The sequence below is a fragment of the Macrotis lagotis genome, chromosome 8, assembly GCF_037893015.1.
Source record: "Macrotis lagotis isolate mMagLag1 chromosome 8, bilby.v1.9.chrom.fasta, whole genome shotgun sequence".
Classification (NCBI taxonomy): Eukaryota; Metazoa; Chordata; class Mammalia; order Peramelemorphia; family Peramelidae; genus Macrotis; species Macrotis lagotis.
This window is the reverse complement of record NC_133665.1, coordinates 161,246,674-161,271,917: the sequence shown is the minus strand read 5'-3', so window position 1 is coordinate 161,271,917 and position 25,244 is coordinate 161,246,674. Positions and strand designations below refer to the sequence as shown.

Genomic DNA, 25,244 nt, shown 5'->3' with positions numbered 1-25,244 from the left:
AAGAAGTTGAAATATCTCAGAAGAATCGAACTTAAAAAAACATGTTGAGGGGAAATAATTGAAAAATTATTAGACTACCTATAGAAAGCCATGAACAAAGAAAGAGCCAAGCCATTATATTTCAAGAAAGTATCAAAGAAAATTGCTGCAATGTTTAAAATCAATAGGATAAAATAAAAATTGAAAGAATCTAACAACCAATTGAAAGAAATTTCAAAATGAAAACTTCTAAGAATATGACAAATTCTAGAGCTCTCAAATCTATGCAGCCAGGAAGAGCCAATTCAAATATCATTATCATACAGTTAGTACCAAGATTTAGCAGCTTCCACATTAAAGAAGTAGAGGGTTAAGTTTGGAATATGACATTCCACAAGGTTAAAAAAGCTAGAATTATAATGAAGAAAAAAATCAAAGCAGCAAAATTGAGTATAATCCTTGAGGAAAAAATAATGGGCATTTGATGAAAGAAAAGATGTTAAAGTATTCCTGATGAATAGAAAAGCTGACATTCAAATCCAAGATTCAAGAGGAGCAAAAATGTCAAGCAAGAAAAATGAAATCATAAAGGGCTCAATAAAATTATACTGTTTTCAGTTTTATATGGGATAATGATATATTTAAATTCTGAAAACTTTAACATTATTAGGGCAGTCAGGAGTCCACATAGAGAGAGGGCATGGGCATGAATTGATTATACTGAAGTTATCTCTCAAAACAATAAAAGGTGAGAAAAAGGGAAGCGCTGAGAGAAGGGAGAAGAGAGTGGCAGAATGAGGAAAATTATCTAACATAGAAGATGTGCATAAGGAAAAACTTTTAAAGTGGAAAAGAAAAAAGGGGGCATGACAGGCAATGAATAAATCTAATTTTCATTGCAATTAGTTTGAAGAGGGAAAAATACACAACACACACACAAACTCAGATGAGCACTGGGGAAATAGAAGGGAAAGAGAATAAGAGATCTGGGGAAAACGAGCATGATAAAAGGGAGGGAAGATTTATGGAGATAGTGGTCAGAAACAAAACAGACTTTTGAGGAGAAATAGGATAAAAAGAGAGAAAGAGAAGAATAAATAGAAGAAAATAGGATGGAGACAAATGCATAATTGGTAATCATAATTGTGAATGTGAACAGGATGAATGCAACCATAAAATGAAAATGGATAGCAGAACTGATTAGAAACTAGAAGTCAACAATAATTTGTTTAAAAGAAACACACTGGGGCAGCTAGGTGGCACAGTGGGATTGAGCACTGGCCCTGGAGTCAGGAGGACCTGAATTCAAATCAGGGCTCAGACAGACTTACTTCCTTACTGACAGAATTCCTTCCTTCCTTCCTTACTTAGCTATGTGACCTTGAGCAAGTCACTTAACACCATTGCCTTGCACAAGAGAGAGAGAGAGAGAGAGAGAGAGAGAGAGAGAGAGAGAGAGAGACACTTGAAACAGAAAGATACACAGAAAATTAATATAAAAAGTTTAAACACAATATTAAATTATACTTCATTTGAAGTTTGAAAAGGGTTTTGGAAATATTCATGTGCAAAAAGCAAAAACAGATTTAATTGAAAGAGATAATCAAGGAAAATAGATTTTTCTAAAAAAAGTACCCCAGAGGGGGCAGAGCCAAGATGGTGGCAGGAGAGGAGTCTTTCCTAGGCACTCTCTCCAAAATATTTCAAAAGCCTAAAAATTATGACTCCAACAAAATTTCTAAGAGACGGAACTCACAGAAAGATCTAGCGAGGCAATTCTCCAGCCCAAGGTAACCTGAAAATAGTGGGGAAATGCTGTTCCACGGGGTTAGGGGGCAGCCCCCCAGAGTGAAGAAACCTCAACCTCCTGGAAATAGCCCCAAGGCACCCAGGAACACTGGCTTCCAGCAGCAAAAGCAGTTTCCTGACCTGTACCCCAGGGAGCACAAAGCACAATTTGGAAGATCAACAAGGAGATCTCCACCAGCACGTGAAGCCCAGGCCATTAGCATGGTTGCAGCAGTCAGCACAACCAGATCTAGGAAACAGAAGTACCCAGGAACCTCCAAGGCAGCTACACCCTAAGTGCTCAGCCCACTGAAGGCAAGGGAGTGGAGGGAGACCTCTGAGGTCTGTCCTTTGTCCCTGAAACAACACTCTGTGACTCTGACCACATTCAGATCCTGATCACACTCTAGGCCCCCCAATCCTGTGGTGGAGCTTGTGGTCATTCACAGACCAGGAAAGCAGTCAAAGCCTCACACACTGAGGTCCCCGTGGGGGTGCCCCAATAAAACTCAAAAGCACAAGAAGTGCCCCCAAACTAGGCACAGGCTGGGGTAATGAGTAAATGGGGGGGGGGGGAATGGAGCCTGACCATTGACAAATAATTTGTCTATGATCCCAAGGAGGATCAAAATACACAATCTGTACATGAGGAAGTCCGAGCTCCTACATCTAAAGACTCCAAGAAAAATGGAACTTTGAGCTCAGGCTATGATAGAACTCAAAAAATATTTTTTGAATATCAAGTAAGGGAAATAGAAGAAAAGTTAGGAAAAGAAATGAGAGAGATGCAGGAAAAACATGAAAAAGAAGTCAGCAGCTTAGTCAAGGACATCCAAAAAATGCTGAAGAAAATAATATGTTAAAAACCAGCATAGGTTAAATGGATAAAACAGTTCAAAAAGTTATTGAGAAGAAGAATGCTTTAAAAAACAAAATTGGCCAAATGGAAAAGGAGATAAGAAAGCTCTCTGAGGAAAACAAATCCTTCAGATGTAGAATGGAGCTAAAGGAAGCTGATGACTTTATGAGAAGTCAAGACACAATACTTCAACACCAAAAGAATGAAAAATTAGAAGAAAATGTGAACTATTTCATTGAAAAAACAACTGATCTAGAAAACAGATTTAGGAAAGATAATTTTAAAATTATTGGGATTCCTGAAAGTCATGATCAGGAAAAGAGCCTAGAACTCATTTTTAAAGAATTCCTACAGGAAAATTGCCCTGATATCCTAGAAGCAAAGGGCAAAATAGAAATTGAGAGAATACACCAATCTTCCCTGGAAAGAGATCCCCCCCTGCCCCCCAAAAAAACAACTGCCAGGAATATTACAGCCATGTTCTAGAACTCCCAAGTCAAAGAGAAAATATTACAAGCAGCCAGAAAGGCACAATTCAAATATCGTGGACCTGCAGTCAGGATCACACAGAACTCAGCAGCAACCACATTAAGGGCTCATAGGGCTTGGAATATATTCCAGAAGGCAAAAGAGCTTGGAATGCAACCAAGAATCAACTACCTAGCAAAACTGAATATCATCTTCCAGGGGAAAAGATGGACTTTCAATGAACCAGGGAAATTTCAAATGTTCCTGTTGAAACAACCAGGGCAGAACAGAAAGTTTGTCCTTCAAATAACAGGACTCAAGTAAAGCATAGAGAGAGTGGACAAGAAGGGTAAATTATGAAAGATTTAATGATGATGATGAATTGCATGTATTCCTACATAGAAAAATGATACTGATAATATTCATATGAACCTTCTCATTTAATAGAGCAGGTAGAAGGAGCTCTTATAGATGAAGCACAGAAGAGAGCTGAACTTTGGAGATATATTGTAAAAATGGAGTCAATGGGTAAAAGGGAAATGTAATGGGAGTAAGAGAAAGGAGAGGTAGAATAGGCTAAGATATTTCATATAAAAGATATTTTTTTGCAATGAACTTTTGCAATAATATGGAAGCGGGAAGGCAAGGAGGAATGAAGGAACCTTCACTCTCATCAGAAATGGCTCAGAGAGGAAACAGCATACACACTCAATAGGGTATAGACATCTAGAGTAAAAAGGAGAGAAGGGGGAACGGGGAAGGAGAGGATGTCGGTGACAGGGAGAGAGTAAATCATAAGAGAGAATAGTCAGACATAATACATTTTCTTTTTTACTTTTTGCAAGGTGCTGGGATTTGGTGGCCTGTCCAGGACCATGGGGCTGGGTGGTTGCTGGGTCTCTGGGGTGGTATGTGGACTTGGGGTCTCCTGGCCCCAGGGCCAGTGCTCTGTCCGCTGCACCAACCAGTTATCCCACAGCACTTTTTAGAAGAGGACCAGAGTGAAAGGAGAGAGAAAAAATAATATATAGTAGTGGGGAGAAGCGGATGGAGGGAATTACAATCAGCAACAGCAACTGTGGAAAAATAGGGAATTAATTCCTATGATGGACTTAGGATAAAGAATGTGATCCACCTGAGACAGAGCTGATGATATAGTTTTGTTTCTCATAGGGGTTTGTATTTTTGTGGGGGGGGGGGTTGTGTTTGCTCTTTAACAGGAATATTTTAATGCCTTCTGTGGGCGGTGGGGGGAGGGAGGTAAGAATAGGGGCAAATTTGTAAAATTCAAAATAAATAAAATCTTTCATCAAAAAAAAGTCATCCAAAGGAAAAAAAATAAAAATGAAAGTACAGTGAAAAATGAAAGACAGTGAAGCAATATCAAAAAAATTTAAGGGCAAACTTCTTTGATAAAGACTTTATTTATCAAGTATAGAAGGATCTAAGTCAAATTTAGAAAAGTAAGTACAATTCCCTAATTGATAAATTGTTAAAGGAAGAGTTTTCAGGAGAAGAAATCAAAGCTATTTCTAATCATGTGAAAAATGCTCTAAATCACTTTTGACTAGAGAAAGGCAAATGAAACCAATGCTATTATACCACCTCACATATATCAGAATGATAAAAAACTGGAGGGGGTGAGGAAAAATAGATAGTCTAATAAGCTGTTGGGGGAGTTGTGAATTTCCCCAATCATTGTGAAGAACAATCTGGAACTATGTGCAAAAAGGGCTATACAACATATGGTCAAACAGTAACATTACTGGGTCAAGGAGATCAAAAAAAGGAAAAGGGCATGTATGTAAAAAAATATTTATGGCAGACAGGTTTGTGGTGGCAAAGGATTGGAAATTAAGGATATGATCATAAATTGGGGAAGGGCTAAATAAGTTGGGGCATAAGATTGTGATGGACTAGTTTTGTGCTATAAAAAATGAGAAAGATGATTTCAGAAAAATCAGAAAAACAAATAAAATATGACACAATCTATATGAACTGATGCAAAGTAAAGTGAAAAGAGCCAGGAAATCATTATGCACAGTAACAACAATACTTTAATGATGATCAACTGTGAAAAATTTGGCTATTCAATATATGATCCAAAAGAATTCCAAAGGACTCAAGATGAAAAAAAAATGCTATACATTTCCAGAGAAAGAACTGATTAAGTCTGAGTGCAAATTGAAGTATTATTTTCTCACTTTCTTTATTTCTTGCTTTTTTTTGTTATATGACTAATATGGAAATATGTTTTACATGATTTCACATGTTTAGTTGATATGATCTTGCTTATCTTCTCAGTGGGTGGTTAAGGTGTGAGAGGGAAGGAAAGAATTAGGAATTCAAAATTTAAAAAGACAAGAATGCTAAAAACAAAATAATTAACAAATTTGAAAATGAGGGTATTGAAAATATTGATTAGGAATCACATCATCAATTGGAAACTTGGTTGAACATATCAAACCAGGTACAGTCTTGTCCATTTCATCTCTATTGTCTCAACCAAAAATATTCTTATTTAGAAATTCATGCTTGTTCCTTAATTTTGTAGATTTTACAAATGAAAATGATTTGCAAAGTTAAAATGGAATGGAAGATTTATAGGAAAACTTTGAAAGGCATCACATAGAATGTGAAAAGAGACTTAGATTAGTTGCAATCTGAATTTTTGAAAGTGTAGTTATTTTAAAAATATCCACATGTAGGATTATAATTATCTACTGAAGTATATGTATACTATGTTGTATTGTTATACTATGTTATGTTATATTGTAATATAATTATTCTAAGGTAAATAAGTATTGATATAATCATTCCACATCATATTAACTTCCTGTGGAAGATACAGACAACCATCACCCCTGGACTTCACTGATGGATCTGCACCTTCTATGAATTCATTGTCTTGGTAGACAAGAGAAACCATTCGAAATGAAGATAATGATAACAACATAGTATTCCTATAGCTAATTAAAATTTGTAAAGTACTTTTTAAATATTATTTCATTGAATCCTTATAATCATTCTGGAAGGAAAGTTCTATTATTATCCCACACACACACACACACACTTTACAGATGAGGAAATTGAAGAAAATAGAATTGAAATAAGTTGTCCCAAGTCACACAGTCAGTGTTTGATGTGAGATCTGAACTCAGGTCTTCCTGATACATATCAAGTTTTCTATTCCTTGCACTACCTCTATCTGCTGCCATACAGCGGCTCATGAAAAGGATCCTACAGAACCTTTCATCCTTTAGCTTTTCCTTCAAAGAGAACCTAGAAGTACAGTAAAAAAAACTGCAGAGAGAGAGAGAGAGACAGACAGACAGATAGACAGACAAGACAAGACAAGACAGACACTGAGTAGATAAAAGAATGTGGGAATATTCCCCTAGACCAATAATTGCTGGTCACTCCCTTAAGGTGCTACTTAACCCATATGATTGAAAAAAAGACTGCCTAGGGCAGTAAGGTGGTGTAGTGGATGGAGCACTGGTTCTGGAGTCAGGAGGACTTGAGTTCAGATTTAGCCATAGATAGTAGTTCTGTAACCTTAGACAAGTCACTTAACCCCAAATTAATCCAAAAATTTTGAGAGAGAGAGAGAGAGAGAGAGAGAGAGAGAGAGAGTGAATGAGTGTGTTTCTGGATAACATTCCATCTTCCTTTTGTGAGTCTTGGCTCTGGTTGTTAACAGAATGCCTACAATGTTCTTTCAACTCATCTCTGCCTCCAAGAACCACTAGCTTCCTTCAAAATTTAGCTCAAAGCCCACCTCCTGCCTGGAGCCTTGCCCCAGTTTTTCTACCTGCTCATTTACCTTCCATCTACTTTGTATGAATCTTGCATAGACCAATGTATACATGTTGTGCTTCCAGATGGAAGAGTAATTGTTGTTTTTGCTTTTCTTTGCATTCAAGTATTTACAGTGTCTGGTACATGATGAGACCTGGGAAGTTCTTGCTGAATCATTAAATGCAATTCTGATGGAAGAGGCTTGCTTGTAAAACAATCCCAACTTAGTTTTCCTTGTCTGGATTATCTCCAACCCTAAGAATAGTATTATCAAGTTGGATGTCTCCAGGGTAAAAGTCAATGGAACTAATAAGGAAGTATGGATCAACTAGCAACCTCAAGATCACTTTCTTTCCAAGGGAAAGTCAAAACAAAGGGTAGTGCTGGGGGGGGGGGTGTGTCTTGGAGTTATAGATTTAATTTAAATGATTTTTTTTCAATTTCACTTTTTTCTTCCTATGATAATGGAATATAGACATAGAAAGGAGTAGTAATCATTATTTGGGATATTTTCCTTTTATGGATCTGGATACTGAGACTCAGAGAGTTGAGATAGGTTGCATGGTAAGTAAGAAACAGAATTTGACCTCAGACTTCTGACTCAAAATTCAGTACTATTTTCAGTATGCCATACTATTTCTTGCATCTATCCCACTTATCGTCTCCATTCAGAGATCAGGAAAAATTAAATGATTGATTTGGTTCGGATTTTAGCAAATTCAGTTCATTCCAATTTGGGTGGTTATTTTGCTTGCTTGTTTGTTTTTTAATTCAGCCCACAAGTGTTTCTGTAGTAAGCCACTTGGTCCATTTTGAGGCAGGTCATCTCTGAAGTCTAAAAATGGATTCTGGATGAGTAGTAGGAGAGATGTTGGGATTTATTTCTCTCACATTTATTCTGCCTTTCATACAAAATATCCCTTACAGTTTAGAGTTCATTTGGTGGGAAGGAAAAAAAAAACCTTCCATGGAAAAACTGAATAAAGAATTTTGAATTCAGAATTTTAAAAGAAATAATGTTTTAAAATAAAAATATCTTAAATAGTAGGCAATAAAATCAAAATGAAGGGGGAAAGAGAACCTATCCTATAACAGGTTATACCATAAGTGATGATTGATACAACTTGATTATTCTTTTTCATCCATGATAAACCAAACCCTCCTGCTAATATTTTTAGGTCAGCTTTAATTCCTGATGGTGATCTAAAAAGTAATACTCACATAGGTACTCAAGCATCTAGTGGCTACTCGGGAAGAGATGACAAAAATCGGAAACACATCACTTACTTTATTCAGAGACTAACTTTTCTTCATACTCAAAGGGACATATGAACATTGTAACTTTAGAAAGACTAGACCAGGTTTCTAAAACCATTTTACAAAAGCCATTAAGTAGAAAAAACACCCTGAAACATAATTGTTGACTTAAAATATGCAGGTAAAAGTCATGGTAAATAACAATAATTTACGGGAGATATTGTTCCGTGCAGCATTTCACAGAAATCCAGCATACAATTTTCAAGAAAGTGCAGGCAAATTAATTGTATACTTTCACCTTTTTATTCTCAAATCACACATGAGAAGAAGAATAACATTTTACCCCACACAGGGTAGCTTATATGCAGCCAGTAGTTTTGAAAGAATCCTAATCAATAATATCATCTGAACCTGAGATCAGATTAAAGAGGAGTCATAGAGAAGGGATAAAAGGGGAACATAGCTGCAAGAGTGATCACTCCAGGTCCAATTGTTCCTTTTCTAAGGGCTGTCAATAAGGATGTTCAGCAGGGGCAGCCCAGAATCCCTCCTTTAGGTAGAGGTATCAGTCATTAGTGCTCTGGTGAAAAGTACCAAGAGTGCCTTTTATAAAGACGCCATTTGTTTCTCCTCTCCATCAGGGAGGGTGGTTCTGATGCCAGTTTTGGAGTCTAAGCCTGGAACTAATAAGAGGGAGATTAAAGATTGTCCCTAAAGGCTAGGAGGTTATGTGCTGCCCTTTACAATTTCAGAGATCACAAGTACAATCCATCCCCCTCAGTCATCATGAGAACTTGCAGGATTTCTGAAGGGAGTTCAAGTCTAAATGGATTTCATGTTGGTCTCTTCCCACCACATCTCTTTAGAGAATTGTTTTCTCATTCCGTTCTTGATACTTCAAAAAACCAGAACCTGATTCTCCCCTTCCATTTGTGCATATCTATGGATTTCTGCAATCAAATTTTTCTTAGGACAAATAAAGGAGAAGAGGAAGAAAGAAGCATTTCTTAGCTGTTTACCAAAAGACAGGCAGAGTGCTAGGAATTTTACAAATCAATATAACAGGATTTAGAATATCCCAATTTCTAAAGGGTTTTAAGTTAAATCTAAATGAAGCAGTATCCTCATTCTGCTCTTTAGTAAATGAAATGATATCTCTCCCTAACCACATAACACATATCAACATGGATCTAATTTGAAAAGGCTCAAAAGAAATGTCCTTTAACTTGCTTCTTCTTTGCTGGTGGTCACCAAAATGACAACTTGATTTCAGTAGGATGTCTGGGATTTAGTGTTGCTTTTTTTTTAAGAAGGGGGAATAATTTATATAAAAAATCATGTTCCTAATACTTAAAAAGACTAAAATAGTTTCATCCTTTCATAACCTGTCATCATGTATGTTACTCTAAAATTAAACACATATGGTCCAAACCAGAGCTCCGTTATGTACCATATTATGCAATTATCTTTTCAATTTATTACTCCTCAAAATAGAAAAAGATTAGCCTGTGTTTCTTAAGACTGGGTAAACATATGGCCCAAGGATCCAGAGATGACATGCTATCTTTAAAAGGAGTTCCAAGACTAAACAACATACAATACTCTATTTTGTACGGCCATATGTGGTATCAGGGCTCTGATATACAGTCGATCCATATATATCTTTTTGCTTCCTGGCCATATCTTTGATACAGTGAAATGCTCCTGCTGTCAGACCATAAACGGCCCAGAAATTGCTACAAAAATCTACATCCCAGCATTTCCCATTAGCTTTACTGCTCTCTAGCACTGTTTAATCCATAAGGAAAAGGTTCCCAGTTCTCTGAATGCTCCAACAAGACTTATTTGTGACACTGCAATTCAAGGGCTATGTTCCAGGTTTCCCATAGTCACCTGGGCACACCCCATTCTTCACATTACCTGGTGATTTGGGCATCCTTTGAGAACCTCAGCTTTATCACAGTCCTCTTCTTCCTTGTCAGGAAACAGAAATAGGGTAGCATCAAGTCCCTTCCCTACAACTACATTAAACATTATTAAAGTGGCTCCCAGCAGTGCCCATAGTAGTGAGGGCTCTAACAAAGATCCCATTAAGAAAACCTTTCTTCAGGGCATTGAGCAACTTGGTTATTTTAATTTGTAACTGGTGAATTTTTTAATATTATTTTGTACACAGCTGTCAACCCTAAAGGAAATGTTTCAGAAACAATGAAAACTGAAATTTGTGTGTTTGTTTCTCATTAAAGACTATCATAAATAAAATCTTGTAAGTCTTGATGCTTTTATTCTTCTGCTACATATAAAACCATATCCTAAGGAAGGCTGGTGTAAGCTGAAAACTAGTAACTCAGCCCATATAAAATAGTTACCATTCACAAGAATTCACAAGGGTCATTACCGTATACTCAACAGAATGAATATCTAAGGCTGGAGCTGTTATAGACCTGTTTGGCAATCTGGTGAAGCCTAATAATACTGCAGTGATCCTGTAATAATTGGTTGTCTACATTCATAATTGAAGAAAATACTCATTTTCAATTTTAGATTAATGAAAATAAAATGCACCTTTCCCCCCTTCCAAGGTCGTGAATGTCCTGATATTGATTTGAGTTTAAGAAAAAATATCTTATATGGAAAAGTGCAAGTCAAAGGATTATGTTTTGATGAATTTACTTCCTAATGGATATTTTCTTACCAATACCCTATCACTATTTTCTAGAATTTTGCCAGATAAAAATATTCCTTCTAATGTCATTACAGGGCTAATGAAGAACCTTTCAGACAAGGTACTAAAATAACTTTAACAGGCTTTCAATTGTCATGATGCAATTCTTACCCATTTTCAGTTCATAAAGACAATTGACTTGATTTGCTACAAATAGAATAACCAGTTTATAAAAAGAAAGGAGAGGGAGCAACCAAATGATTGGACTATACAATTCCATGTCACTGAAAATGGTTACATAGGACCTAATCTTAAATCCCCCAGGGAGTAATATAGAAGGAGATGATGGTCCTCGAAAAACAAATCATTCCACTGGCTAGAAAAGGATTCTTAGGAGAGACAGAGTCAATGAGCTGCATCCCACCCTACATGAAATCTTTAAATACAGTGGTTATCAAGGACATGAATTGGTTATTTAATTTTCATTAATAGATAAATATCAACATACAGCAGAGAACTGAAAAGATCATACAGATATTAAACTTCTAGCAATCACTGGAAAGTATTCACTTGTCCAACATATTATGAGATAACAGACTATAAATTTAAAGATAGCAAGGTGGCAAAATAGATAGAATCCTGGCACTAGAGTCAGGAAAACTTGAGTTCAAATAATGCCTCAGACACTTAGATGTATGATCTTGGGCAAATCACAACCTCTGCCTCAGTTTCCATATCTGTAAAATATGAATAGTAGCAGTATCCAACTCCAAGGGTTGTTATGCAGATAAAATAAAAATGAGTTAATATCTGTAAAGTGCTTTTCAAACCTTTAAGATCTATATAAGTGCTATTATTATTAAAATACATTGAATAACAAATTGATATTAACTAGGGATTTATATATTTATAATTCATAGTATTCATTTATATAATTTACATTATTTCTAAGTAACTGACTGGGGATTGGTCAAATATATTATGACTAAAGAGATCTAGGAAAGGTTATGGGGGATCACAGCAAGTTGGACAAACTGCTGAACCTGTAGTATAAACTACTGAATTTCCAATTCACCTGATCCTTAGTAGCTGAGTTCTCCTGAGCAAATATCTTCACTTATCTGGGTCCAAGTTTTCTTACCTGGGGTTAAAAATCCCTATAGTACATCCCTAAAAGGACCCTCAAAGGCAGTAGTGTACACAACATGCTTTTCAAACACTAAAGTGTGTATAAATGTGTTTTTGTTGTTTTTTTCTTACTAAAGAATGTGAAAGTTCATCAATTCTCAAGAATCAATGAAAAATAAAAGATCAATTAAACACTTACTGTATGTAAGGAACCAGGCTAAATGCTGAGGATGCTAATGATTTGCAGAAAAGGAAGACAGTTCTTACCCTCAAAAAACACACAGTCTAATGAGGAAAGCAACCCAAGGGAAGGTTTCAATTGCAAGTCAGCTGCCCCACCCCCAATTAAAGTTGTCCTTTTGAAAACTAATTTGTAATCAAAAAAAGCAAGGGTAAAGTATAAGTGCAAAAAGAGGTTCAGTTCACTAATTTCTTATCTTAAATATATTTTCTTTGTTGCTGTTTTCACACACTTAAGTATCCCATTGTATCCCTCCTCTCTTTTCACATAATAAAGAATTAAAAAGAGAGAGAAAAAGTAAAAACAATCCAGGAAAATCAGAGTAAGTCTGGCATCACATTTGCATACCTGTAGTTCACCACCTCTGCAAAGAAAGAATGGAGGTGGCTTCTCATTTCTTTTTATCTGTAGAGTTGACTAATTTCTGGACAGTTTAAGTCTCAACAAGGCTTGACAACAAGAATATGCTAAAGGAAAGCAAAATTTTTCCACTCCAGAGTAATTATTTTAGGAAGATTCTGAATATCACCTGGTAGGAGAAGATATCAGACACTGAGGTCCTTTCTGGAGCTAAATTGCTTAGCATTCCAACATCACTACAGACAGTACAACTACGATGGACTGGACATATTGTTAGAATTTCAGATGCACGCTTGCCAAAAAAAACTATTTTATGTAGAACTCACACAGAGCAAGCACTCACAAAGGGGTCAGAAGAAGTGGCCCTGGGACACACTGAAAATCTCGAGAGAAACTGGCACAAGATTGACCAGCATGGCAAATTCTCATCAGAGAGGATACTGTGCTCTATGTGCTCTATGAGGAAAACAAAATGGAAACATGATATCCTTACGGTTAGAGAACCCACACCCCAGGTGTTCACGTGGACCATTTGTGCCCAACCTGTGGTAGGGCATTCCGAGGTCATATTGGTCTGAACAGCCACAGTGGGACCACCGTAATTTGTTTCAAACATAATGTCATTTTGGTCTTCTTTGATAAGGAAGGACAAGAACCAATTGCCCATATTTATATGATACTGAAGTCAAACTATCATAGGACTTACAGCTGAAAGAATCTTGGAGGTCAGAAGATAATCCCACTAGAAATATAAGAGAGCCATAAGACCATCTAAAAATCAGTCTATTCAGAGTTAAGGGAACTTGGCAGAGGTGATCTAGATGATAAGTGGAAGAACCGGATTAAGACCCAGGTTTTCTGATTCCAAATGTACTTTACTTTCCCGCAACAACCTTATGAATCTTATCCCCATTTTTCATATGACAAAATTGAAGCTTAAATATTAGATGAATTAATTATCAGGATGAGAAATGTAATAAAAGTCTGAGTCAGAGTATCAACTCTGGTTTTTTGACTTTAAACTCTTGCCATTAAATGGTGTGTCATTATCTCAATAGAATTTAACTAAATTTTCTTTAGATCAAAATAAAATTTGCTAAAAATTTTTTTCTTGATTTTATTTTTGAGATAATGTTATAATGGAAAGAACACTAAATGTCAAATTTTAAGACATTTGGTTTTGGCACTGCTAATTAGCTGAATGACTTTGGACAAGTCATTTACCTAATCTGAGTGTGTTTCCTCCTCAATAAAATGAAGATTTTTGCACAGCACATCAAAGTCCCATTTTTCTCTCTTTAAAAAAATCATATTATCCAATGTTAACCTATTTTATGTTTTTTTTTCATAAAACCTACTCCAAATTTTATGTATTGGGGGTGGTTAAGTGGCATAATGGATAGAATTCCAGGCCTAGAATCAGGAAAAATTGAGCTCAAATTCAGTACTAGCACTTACCATGGGCAAGTCACTTTACCTTGTTTGCTCATCTCTATAATGAACTGAAGAAGGAAATGACAAATCCACTTCAGTGTTTTTGCCAAGAAAACCCCAATTGTCTTCACAAAGAATTAGAAATGACTGAAATTACTGAAAAATAATTTTACCAATTTTGTTGTTATCTTACTTTCAATTTTATTAATCTATTCTTTAATTTTCAAGATTTCCATTTTAATGTTTAATTTTGGATATTTAATTTGCTCTTTTTTAGTTCTTTTAATTGCATGACCAATCCATTGATCTATTCTATTATTGCTGTTGCTGTTGTGGTTGTTGTATGCATTTAGAGATAGAAATTTTCCTCTAAATACAGCATTGGTTGTATCCCATAAATTCTGACATGCTATCTCATTATTGTCATTGTCTTTAATGATATCCTTTAGGATTTCTTAGAATTAGATTATTTAGTTTCCAATTGGCTTTTAATCTATGTTTCCAAGCCCTTTATTAAGTGTAACTTTTAATTGCATTATGTTCTGAAAAAATACATTTAATATTTCTACTTTTCTGCATTTGTTTTTATGCCCCAAAACAGTCAATTTTTATAAAGATGCCAAGTACAACTGAGAGAAAGATCATTTCTTTCTATTTCCATTCAATTTTCTCCAGAGGTCTAATATATCTAAGTTTTCTAAAATTCATCTTAATCTCCTTGACTTCTTTCTTATTTATTTAATAGTTAGATTTACCTAGCTATGAGAGGGGGAAAGATGAGGTCCCCAGTAGTATAGTTTCTGTCTATTTCTTCTTGTATTCATTTAACTTTTCCTTTATGAATTTGGACTCTATGCCATTTTCTGGTTAAATGTTTAATATTCATATTACTTCATTATTTATGATTCCATTTAGCAAGATATAATTTCCCTGAATATCTCTTTTAATTAGGTTTGTTTTTTCTTTTGCTTTGTCTGAGATCATGATTGTTACCCCTGACTTTTTTATTTCAGTTGAATCATAACAGATTCTTTTCCTGTCTATTATTTTAATTCTGTAAGTCTTTTTTTCAAGTGTGTTTCTTGTAAATAACATCTTGCAAGCATCTACTTTTGAACTCATTTTGCTATCCACTTCTGTTTTATGGGTAAATATGTATCATTCACATTCATAGTTATGCTTATTAACTACATTTTCCTCTATATTATCTTTTTGTATTTGACCTTTTTCTTTTTATCTTGTCTCTCCTCTTAAGACTGATTTGTTTAGGACCACTTTTTAAATCGGATCTCCCACTTATTCTCTCACCTTTCTCTTACTCCTTCCCCTTCTACTTACTCTGTAGAGTAAGACAGATTTCTGTTACCAACTAATAATGCATATTTGTTTTTAAGCAATTTAAATGTAAGGTTCAAGAATTATTCACTCCCCCACACACAAGTTTATTCTGCTGAAGAATGAGATATTTCACATTTTCTTCATTTTTTAAAAATTCTGTTAACTTTGTTCTATTGTTTCTTGATGTCTCATGGTTTTATTGATTTTCATTTGTCCAATTCTAATTTTTCCATTTAACTAATTGGTCTTTTTAATAACTCTATTTCATCAGTGAATTTTTGCACATCATTTATCCTTTTGATCAATTTTTTAAAGGTATTGTGTGTGTGTGTTTGTGTGTGTGTGTGTGTGTGTGTGTGTGTGTGTGTGTGTGACGCACACACCTCTTTTTATTGTTGTTCAGTTGTGTCTTTCTCTTAGTGATCCCCTGGACCATGTAATCCATTGGGTTTTCTTGGAAAAATCCTGGAATGAGTTGCCATTTTCTTCTTCAGTTACTTAGGACCAGTGTTAAGTGACTTGCACAGATAATAACGGTCTGAGGCCAGATTTAACCTTAGACATTCCTGAATTCATGCCTAAAAGTTCTAACCACTGAGCAGTCTAGCTACCTCTTTTACCATACTGCTGTATTTTCAAAATTTTCTTCCTTTGCTTTCAATTTTTTAATCTAATTTTTCCTCTACCATTTTTACTTCATTTTGAAAATCTCTTGGGTTGTTTTTTTTTTTGCTTTTTTAGGAATTTTTGTTGGGTTTGTATATAATTCATAGTTTAATTCAAGGCTTTACTTATTGCTGTTTTGACTTCATTGTCTTCTTCTGGATTTGTGTCTTAATATTCCTTGTCACCAAAATGAATTTTTATGGTCAGGTGTTTTTTTTTTTCTTTGCTCATTTTCACACTCTTAATTTTTAATTTGGGGTAGGGGGCAGTGTCTATATCAGACTTTAGTCTTTTTAATACTTCTGTTTTCAGGGTTAGAGCTGGGAGCATGGAAGTTTTCAGGGTTTCTAAAATGGTGTGAATTAGGAAGTACTGTGGTTGCTGCCTTCTCGCTCTGCATGTTGTTTCCTACCAAGGAAGAGTCCCTGATCCCCTGGAAATGCAACCAATGCTTCTCCTCGAGGTCCCTCCTTCCTTGTGACTAGAAATGACACTGTTCCTCGGGATCTCTCATCCACTAGGGTCAAAATTACTATGGCCCCTCAGGGCTCCTACTCCCTCTTAATCAAAAGTGGTTTGCAGGGCAGCTAGGTGGCGCATGGGGTGGCTAGGTGGCTCAGTGAATAGAGCACTGGCCCTGGAGTCAGGAGTGCCTGGGTTCAAATCCGACCTCAGACACTTGATAATTACCTAGCTGTGTGGCCTTGGGCAAGACACTTAACCCCATTGCCTTGAAAAATCTAAAAAAATAAAAAGTGGTTTGCTCTGTCCTTGAACTATGATCCAGAGGTAAGTGTAGGCAGTGGAGTTGCCAACAGCATCTGATCCTGCATATAGTGCTAGCAGAGGAGTACCCTGTAATCTCTTTCTGACTAGTTACCAAGGGGTCTTACTGATTCTGGTTTGAGACCCCTCCACTGTCCCAACCCAAAGCTGCTTCCATTTTTTTCATCACCAGTTAAGTCCTATCAGTGGTGTTTCATTCATACAGGCTCCAGACCACTGTCTGCCTCTGCCACTCCATATTTTGATTTAAGGCATTAAGGGAATGATGGGAGAGTTCAGTTTTCTCTACTTTACCATCTTGGCTCTGCCTCCAGAAGTTTTGTCCCTTTCATTTCTAAAATTCATGTTCAGCCATGAATATCTATGAAGCATTGAAATCGAAAAGTATATTCTGAAAAGATTTAAGATTTTTTTTACTCTGAAATTATGGTACACCTAAAATTAGACTCTATCTTGAAGTAATTTTTAAAAATTGCTTTTATTGCTTTCCCATTCATCAAAAATCTTTTCTTATACCTTTTCAACTGAAAAAAAAAAACATATAACATATGTATTCGATCAGTGTTTGCATGTACCAATGAACTAATGACAAAACAAATGTCAAGTCCTATTGAAGTACATTTTTAAATAAAATCCCTAATTGAGTATTTGATGTTAATATTAGATGTCAGTTTCTATGTTTTGTAGGATGTATCATGGAAGAATCATAACTTCAACTGGAATATTCTTTTGTGCCATGACAGCTTACCTTTTCAAAGTTCCACTACTCATCATATTTTTTTATCCTTTGCATAAAAAAGCAATAAATGCCTCTTTCCCTGAAAGGATATTTTGTCTACAGTTCTTCTTAAGAATCACTGATATTTGTCTATCTCCTCTACCACTTCTCAGGTGGCACCACTATGAGAGACACACTGATCTTTATCACTTTTCACGTGTGACTTCACTTGGTAGTAAAGAGAAACAAATGAGTTGTTGGCTCTGACACATGGTACTCTTTAACATTTCTTTAGAGGTGACAATATTGCAGGAATTTAAGAGGCTATAAGGCAAGAGCAGAGCATCTGAATCAAGGCTCACTGGTATTGGCAAGACAAGTTTTCCCAAGATTTCCAATTCATTGTCTTATTTATTTACTTATGTTTCCTTATTTTAAACCTGATAGCCTCTTAAGAAAAGTCTGAAATATGACATAAGATTACATGACAGAATTTTACCTGAATTTACTTGTTCTTTAATCTATTATCAACAGACATGCCCCCCCAAAAGATTGCCTTAAAGAATCAAATTTTAAATTCCCCCACCAAAAAAAGCAGGAGTACTTTTACAGGTATCACTGGATGTTCCCCACATGCCTGTCCTATTAATAACAAAAAAAAATTATTATTTTAAGGTGCTTTAAGATTTGTTTTACCCATTGTGATTTAACCCATGTGACATCCCAATGAGACAGGTAAGGTTTTTAATATCACTTTACAAACTAATTAAAACTGAAGGAAATTAAATGACTTACTTGAAGTCAAATACCTAGTGGTACCTGAAGTTGGTTTCAAAGATAGATAGATCTTCCTGACCATAAGTCCAATGCTCTAGATACTACAGAATACTTTCTACCTACCTACCACTTTCCCTATAATCTTATTAGCCTCAAAATAAATAATACCTTTGTCTATTTGGTATACTATTTTAATTCTAAAAGTTACAAAGCTACAAAGACAGAAGAAAATGCTCATGAAAAGTGAGATTCTAAGTATATGTACTGTCAGTGAATCCATGAACCGACTCAAATATTCTGAAATACAATCAGGAAGACTAGAAAGGTCATTTAAATGTATGCCCTTCTTTTAAACAGCAATCCCACTGATACTGATGAGAATCTACCAGACCAAGGAGGTCAAACACAGTGACGGTCCCATGTGCGTGGGCACACACACACACACACACACACACACACACACAGACTCACTCACTCACTCACTCACTCACTCATAGCAGGACTGTTTGTCACAGGAAAGAACTGTAACAAAATGGGTGCCCAACCAATGGGAAACTGCTGACCAGATAGTGATGTGTAGCTTTAAGTTTCATAGTGTTTTAAGGTCTGCAAAATGCTTTTAAATATGTTTTCTCACTTGGTCTTGTCCCCTTTCAAAGATGAAGAAACTGAGACCCAGAAAAATTAAGTCACATGGTAAATTAGTGTCTAACAAATGATTTGAACTCCAACTAATAATATAGGTTTCTTCTTAAGAAACAATAAACATGAAAAATTCAGAGAATACAGGAAGTTATATGAAGTTAAGTAGAAGAAAGTAAGGAAAAACCATGGAAACATTAGATTGTTGAGATTCCTCAAACAAAGACAAGAATCTTCTTTTAACCTTCTTTTTCTCTTCAGTGCTGAGCATAGAGTAGGACCCTAATAAATGTTTACTGACTGACACTCTAAACAATGAACATAATTGGTTAAGACTAACAGAATTTAAGGACATCAGACCTCTAATACAATGACCAATAATAGAAAAGTAATGATGGCTATGACAACTCAGAAGAGACCTTTTAAATAATTGTTGATAAATGAAACAGATCATTGTTGGATGCAGCTAATGTCTTGGCTTATTTTATTAAGCTTTAATTCTTGTTATAAGTGAAAGTTCATGTTGAAAGAGATGGGGGAGTAACAATGGGGAGGGTGTTGGGAAGTTAATGTTAAACAACATGATATAAAAAAGAAAAAAATTCGATAACATTGATTATTTTTCCAAGTGAGACTCCCAGGAATTTGTAGACCTACTTGTGTGTGAGATTCTCTTACTATAGCCATAAACAAAGGGACCGTCAATTCCATAGCAGTGCATGCCTATGTATGCCAAGGAACATGGGCATAACTACATTCATTCATGAAGTGGCTAAAAGAAAAGGACAAGGCAGTATGAGGGGAAAGAGATGTGAGGGAAATAAACATATTTTGGACTAAATATGCCTATCTCGTTAAATATGTCATCCTGCTTAATATAGGAAAGCTTGAAACGGAATTAATGTACCACCTGTCCACAGGTTCAGCAAAAGAAGTGGGGAAAAAAATAGAAATAGAAAGTATTAGAGGAGTGTTCTTTCTTAGTCTACAGCAGGAGTGGGGATCCTTTTTTTGCCATAGGACATTTAGATTGTTATGCTACCATTTGCTATATTTGATCAAACATTTAATTAATTCACCACTAAAAAGTTCCTAGATTTGTTGAATTTTGAGTCCTGCCTACAGTTGCCATGGCAGCACTAGAACAAATGATTTCAAAGGTCTCATAAGGCCTGCAGGCCAGACATTCCCCATCCCTGATCTACAGAAACAACTGTCCACAATTATATTTATAAATTTTATTAATGTGACATTTATTTGCTTAGTCTAAGTATAGACAAGAAAAAATGAGAGCAAAATCAGGCCAATAAACCATCTCACCTAAGAAAAAGGAAGTCAGGATTCAAAGTTCACAATGTATCAGAATTCTGGTGAGAATAGGACCACCATGTCTAATTGTGGAAAAGGAAGAAAATATAGAAGTAAACCAGGGTGGTATTCTTTACTCATAAATAGGGAAAACAGCTCTAAATTCTTAATGCTCTGATCTTAGAAAAATATTTACTCTCATTTAAGGAATCTTAAGGAACAAAGAGTAAATAATGCACAAATTCATATTTGAGAGACTTTTCAGTCATGGGGAATTCCTGGGACCAGGCTACAAAAAAAAGCAGAAATAGAAAGATTGTGCTGCTGTTTGTCACTTGTAGCCCCTAGTTCTTTCACATTTATCTCCTCATTATTAAAAAGCAACACTTAAGTACCTACCCAGGATGTATTCTCTAGATTTAGTGATCCAGAAACATCAAAAACCAAATTAATAACCCATTATACCTTAGACAGTTGAGACTTACAAATCTGACCTACGAATTTACTGATTCAAGGGACCAAAAGGAAAGGATGAGTTGCATTCTCAATTACTGAGAGAAAAGATGAATGGGGGAATTCCCGTTTATAATGTAGAAATCCACACCCTCCCTGAAGACCTCCAGACCTGTTTTAACTTGCTTCTAAGTAGTGCCTGCGGAAACAGGTACACTTTGATTGAACATATGTCTATGTGTGTGAATTGGGGGGGATCAATGGGAAAAAGGGTTTCTGCCTTGGATTTCTGCTTATTTTAGTTGGCTAACAAATTCATAGGGTTTTGCCTCCCTCCAATAAATGAGATAAAAAGAATAAATAGCAGGAAAAGTAAGAAACTCCATTTTTTTTAAATGAGAGGATTCATAGGATTTTTAAATATAAGGAATCACTGAAATCTTATGGGCTAGTGCATTTTATTTTGGAAATGAAGAAATTACCTGCCAAGAGATCTCACAGATAAGACTACTAACTAGATCTGAACCCTGATTCTCTAAATCCAGAGAGTTTGCTCATTACATCACATCATACTTTCTGAGAAGGATTTGGGTTCTTGTTCCACTGTGTTTCACTGCTGACTGATCAGCAGAATCCAATAGTTTTATTCTTTTTCTTTTATACCTAGAGCTGATTTCACCTTACTATTAAATGCTTCATATCTACTGTCACATGTAAAATAGTAATATATTATCTTCTCTCTTGCTTTCACCTTTTTCCTCCTGATAGCATATGTAGAATCTAGAGAGTTTTGGAACTATAGTCATAGAACAACCAACAAAATATTTGGAAGTCTCTGTGGTTTTATTTTAATTCATATATTTAAGCATGATTTATAAAATTATATAAGCACTCAGAATCCTTATTCACAGATATGAAAATCAATGAGTAAATCTAGCTATATTATATATACATTTTATTCTCTATCTATCCATCCATTCATCCATCATTGCTCTCTTTTTCCTGACTTTTTCACAACTCTCCTGCCCATTTATTTTTTAAATTTTAAATATTTTCACAATTCTCCTGCTAATTTAAATAATTTTTACATTTTGATTAGCAGTGCCTTTAGGTAAGGTTGACTCTTAGTATGATACAATTTGTGAAATACAAAAATACTTGATGAAAATTCCAACATTTTCACAAAAAGCATATAATCTTAGAGGTCAACTCTGAAGGTTAGATGGTGAAACTCTAAATTTCAAAAAAATAACCTTTTATATAATAACCATTTGGGGCTATAGCTACCTTTATAACATAATCAGCAAAAAACAATTGATCCAGTGATTACCTATTGATAGCATTAGTTGTCTCTTACCTCTCTCAGTCAGAGTAAGGGGGGTTTATTTCAGTTTCTTTTCACCTCCAACAATTTTTTAAAATTTAGTATTTTTTCTTCACATTCATTTCCGAATATATATCTGCCCCACCCCTACGAGATTCCTTATTTTCTGAAATGGCTGAAGGTTTGATCTTGCCTGTTCTTAGTCACAGAAAAGATGGCTTAATCTTGGACTCAGAACAGAAACAAAAGTCACAGGTAGAAGTGGCAGAATGGAATTCTGAGACTTCTAAGCATTAGAATTCTCCAAATATGAACTGGGCTTCCTTAGGAGACAGAGTCGTCCTTCTTACTGGAGGTTTTCAGACAAAGCCTGGACGGGCAAGTGGAATGAAATGTTTCTTACTCTGGTGTGTACTAGACTAGAAGCCTCTGCAGTCACTCGTGACCCTAAAATTCTAGGATGCCTTGACTTTAATGCAGCATTTGATCCTATTGACTCCCTCTGACCCTGAATATATTTATTCCTTTGATTTCTTGCCCAATCCCCTCTCTTTTCTGCTTTTATACTCTTTCCCTTGATAATTTCATTTATACATTTAAGGGGCCAATTACCACTTCTACATTGAAAATATGAATGAGTGTGTATAAAATCTCACATAGAGAAAAAAACAGAGGGAGAGAGAGAGAGGAAGGAAGGAAGGGAGGACCAGGTTCCTTATAAAGAGATGCTCTCCAAATCAAATATTTTCCCCAAACTCCAATCCTGTACCTCCAATTGCCTTCTAGATAGCTTTACTCATGTGTTCTCCTATTGAAATGACTGAAATTCAGTAAGTTAAAAACTAAAAAAAAAAACTTGACTCTCATTCTAACTAATCTGTTTCTGTTGATGTGGTAACCAACAAACCAATTTGAGTGTTTTCATTAAATATGAAAAATAATCATAAAATCATAGATTTGGAGCCACAGGGTCTAGTCCAACTTCCCATTTATGAAAAAAGGGCACAATCAAAGTGCTCAAAGTGACACAAGTAGAGTTAGTGGCAAAGAGTTCAAACCTAGATCCTCTTACTGTAAAGACAGGATCCTATTTATTATACCATTAAAATAGTTTTGTTTTCAAACAGTTAATAGAATGCAAACTCTAGAAGGATAATAACAACTGATACTTATATAGCCTTTAAAAGCTTGCAGAGAACTTTGAATATAAAAATATAATGTGAGTCTCCCAACACAATGTCACATAGGGTTTGAACTTTCTCTGTCAGGAGCCTAAAACTGCTCATACAAAGAGCTTCAGATATGTCCTCCAAGCAAGGTGAATGGAATGGAAGCGAACTGCTGCTCCATAAATGATGAGAGTGACAAGGAGGAGGATAACAGTACTAAGATTCTCCCTACTCAAAAGCCCACCCTGGCTCCCTAGAACTTCCCGTATTACATATATAGTGCTTTGTTTAAGGCCTTTACAAGCTTTCCAGTGTTCTTAAACCCTATTACCTGCCACATAACATGCAGAACTATTTACTAATTCCCCCACACACAATCTACTTCTTGCCTATACTCTCACATCTACCGGCCCCATCCCTGGAATGTTTTTCACTCCTTCCTTCCATATCTTAGAATCCTTGACTTCCTCCAAGACTCAGCTCAAGCTTCTCATCTTCTACAGAATGTATTTTCTGATCCCAAAAGTTGCTCCTAGTTTCCTCTCTACAGTTCTTTTCCATCTACTTTGCATACATCTTGTATATACTTATTTAGGCTCCATGTTGACTCCCATATTAGAAAGTAAGTTCCTTGAAGACAGAGATTGGGTTTTTTTTTTCCTAATGTGCCTCACATTCCCATAGTGACTGATACAGAGAGAAACAATAAATGTTCACAGACTGATTGATTCTCTTGGACTTCCTAGTCTAGAAGACCATTTTAAAAATCAGCTCATTATTTCAATTGACTGACATTTAAGCTTCTAAGTGAAAGGCTACATACAGTTCACTATCCAAGCATGAACAGTTTCAAATCATCTCACTAAAAAGGAACATAATGTTTCAGAAGTTGTGGATATTTTTGGTATTTTTTTCCTTCTTCTACTTGAATTTTTTAGGATAGGGATGGGTGAGAATGATTAGAGAATGACCGTGAGTAGAAAAAGTTACAGCTTCATCATTTCCATTTCTAAAGACCACTTGAGATCGCTTTAAATGTTTTCTATCTAATATAAATCCCAAGTATTAAATGTGTAGCTTTTAGGATAAAATTTAACATTTAAATTTGCTTCCATCCAAGTGATTCATACATCATTTCAACTTTTCTTTTCAAACATACAAATAAGTACACAGCTCTCAGCAGGACCCTTGATGGTAAATAACTCTATAATCCTTGGAGTACAATGAGGTTGTTGGGTTTTTTGTGGCCAAATAAAGGACTCTAAATGGAATGAGCATTTGGTATGATTAGCCGATTCACTCTCATATTACAGATGAAGGACACTGGCAATACTGTTTAGAAAAACTGGCAATGCTGTTTAGACAAACACCCCAGAGAAGACAGACTGTGGATAGGAAATGTAGTCTGTTGCACTGTTATCTGAGTTTTTTTCCCTTTCTCCCCTCCATAAGTGCTTTTCATGTAATTTTACTTATAAAGTTGCCAGTGCTAATTTCTACCGGCCAAATTTGGCTCACAGTTATTTGCTGCCAATTCTCTAGTCAAAATCTGCATTTGGATGTATTCACACTGAACTGCACCTAAAGCCAAAGGGATTTCTATGTCCAGGGTGAAGAACATAGGAAGCAATGCACTTGGTGATTTATAATGATAATAATCTGTCTCGATTAGCAAAAACAATCAAACCTTCAATGCTGGCACAATACAAAACTCAGCAAGATGCATAGATCCCCACAGAATCTTTACAATGATGTTACCAGCATCCGCATAAAAATGATTTGCATATCTCATGTCCCATAAAAACAGCAAAGCAAAGGTTAAATGGTATTTTCTTAAATTTTGCCTCTTGGGATCTATAACTTAAATACACCATTGATCAAAGGGAACTGGGTTCAAATGGCACGAACAGAAAACTGACAGATTGTTTTTTTCTTCTGTTTTTATATAATATACTAATAGGAAGCTGGTTTTTTTGAAGCAATAAAAGGGATCTTCCCCCAAAAACATCAAATATGGAAACAAGCAAATAATAGGAATGTAGTATTTTGTTATGTCTTCCTCTTGGTCAACTATGAAAAAAAC

General features: G+C 35.5%; 1 protein-coding gene across 16 annotated transcripts in view; it reads right to left on the bottom strand.

The window, feature by feature from the left end:
• The window catches only part of FOXP1 (forkhead box P1), a 671,450-nt gene that overhangs the window by 454,790 nt on the left and 191,416 nt on the right, over positions 1-25,244 (bottom strand). The window contains exon 1 of one of the 16 annotated variants that reach the window (XM_074198736.1): positions 10,073-10,094. The exons of the other annotated variants lie outside the window; for them this stretch is intronic. The gene's annotated coding sequence lies outside the window, so the exon portion shown is untranslated. Of the gene's footprint in view, positions 1-10,072; positions 10,095-25,244 lie in introns of those variants that run through there. 16 annotated transcript variants of the gene reach the window in all.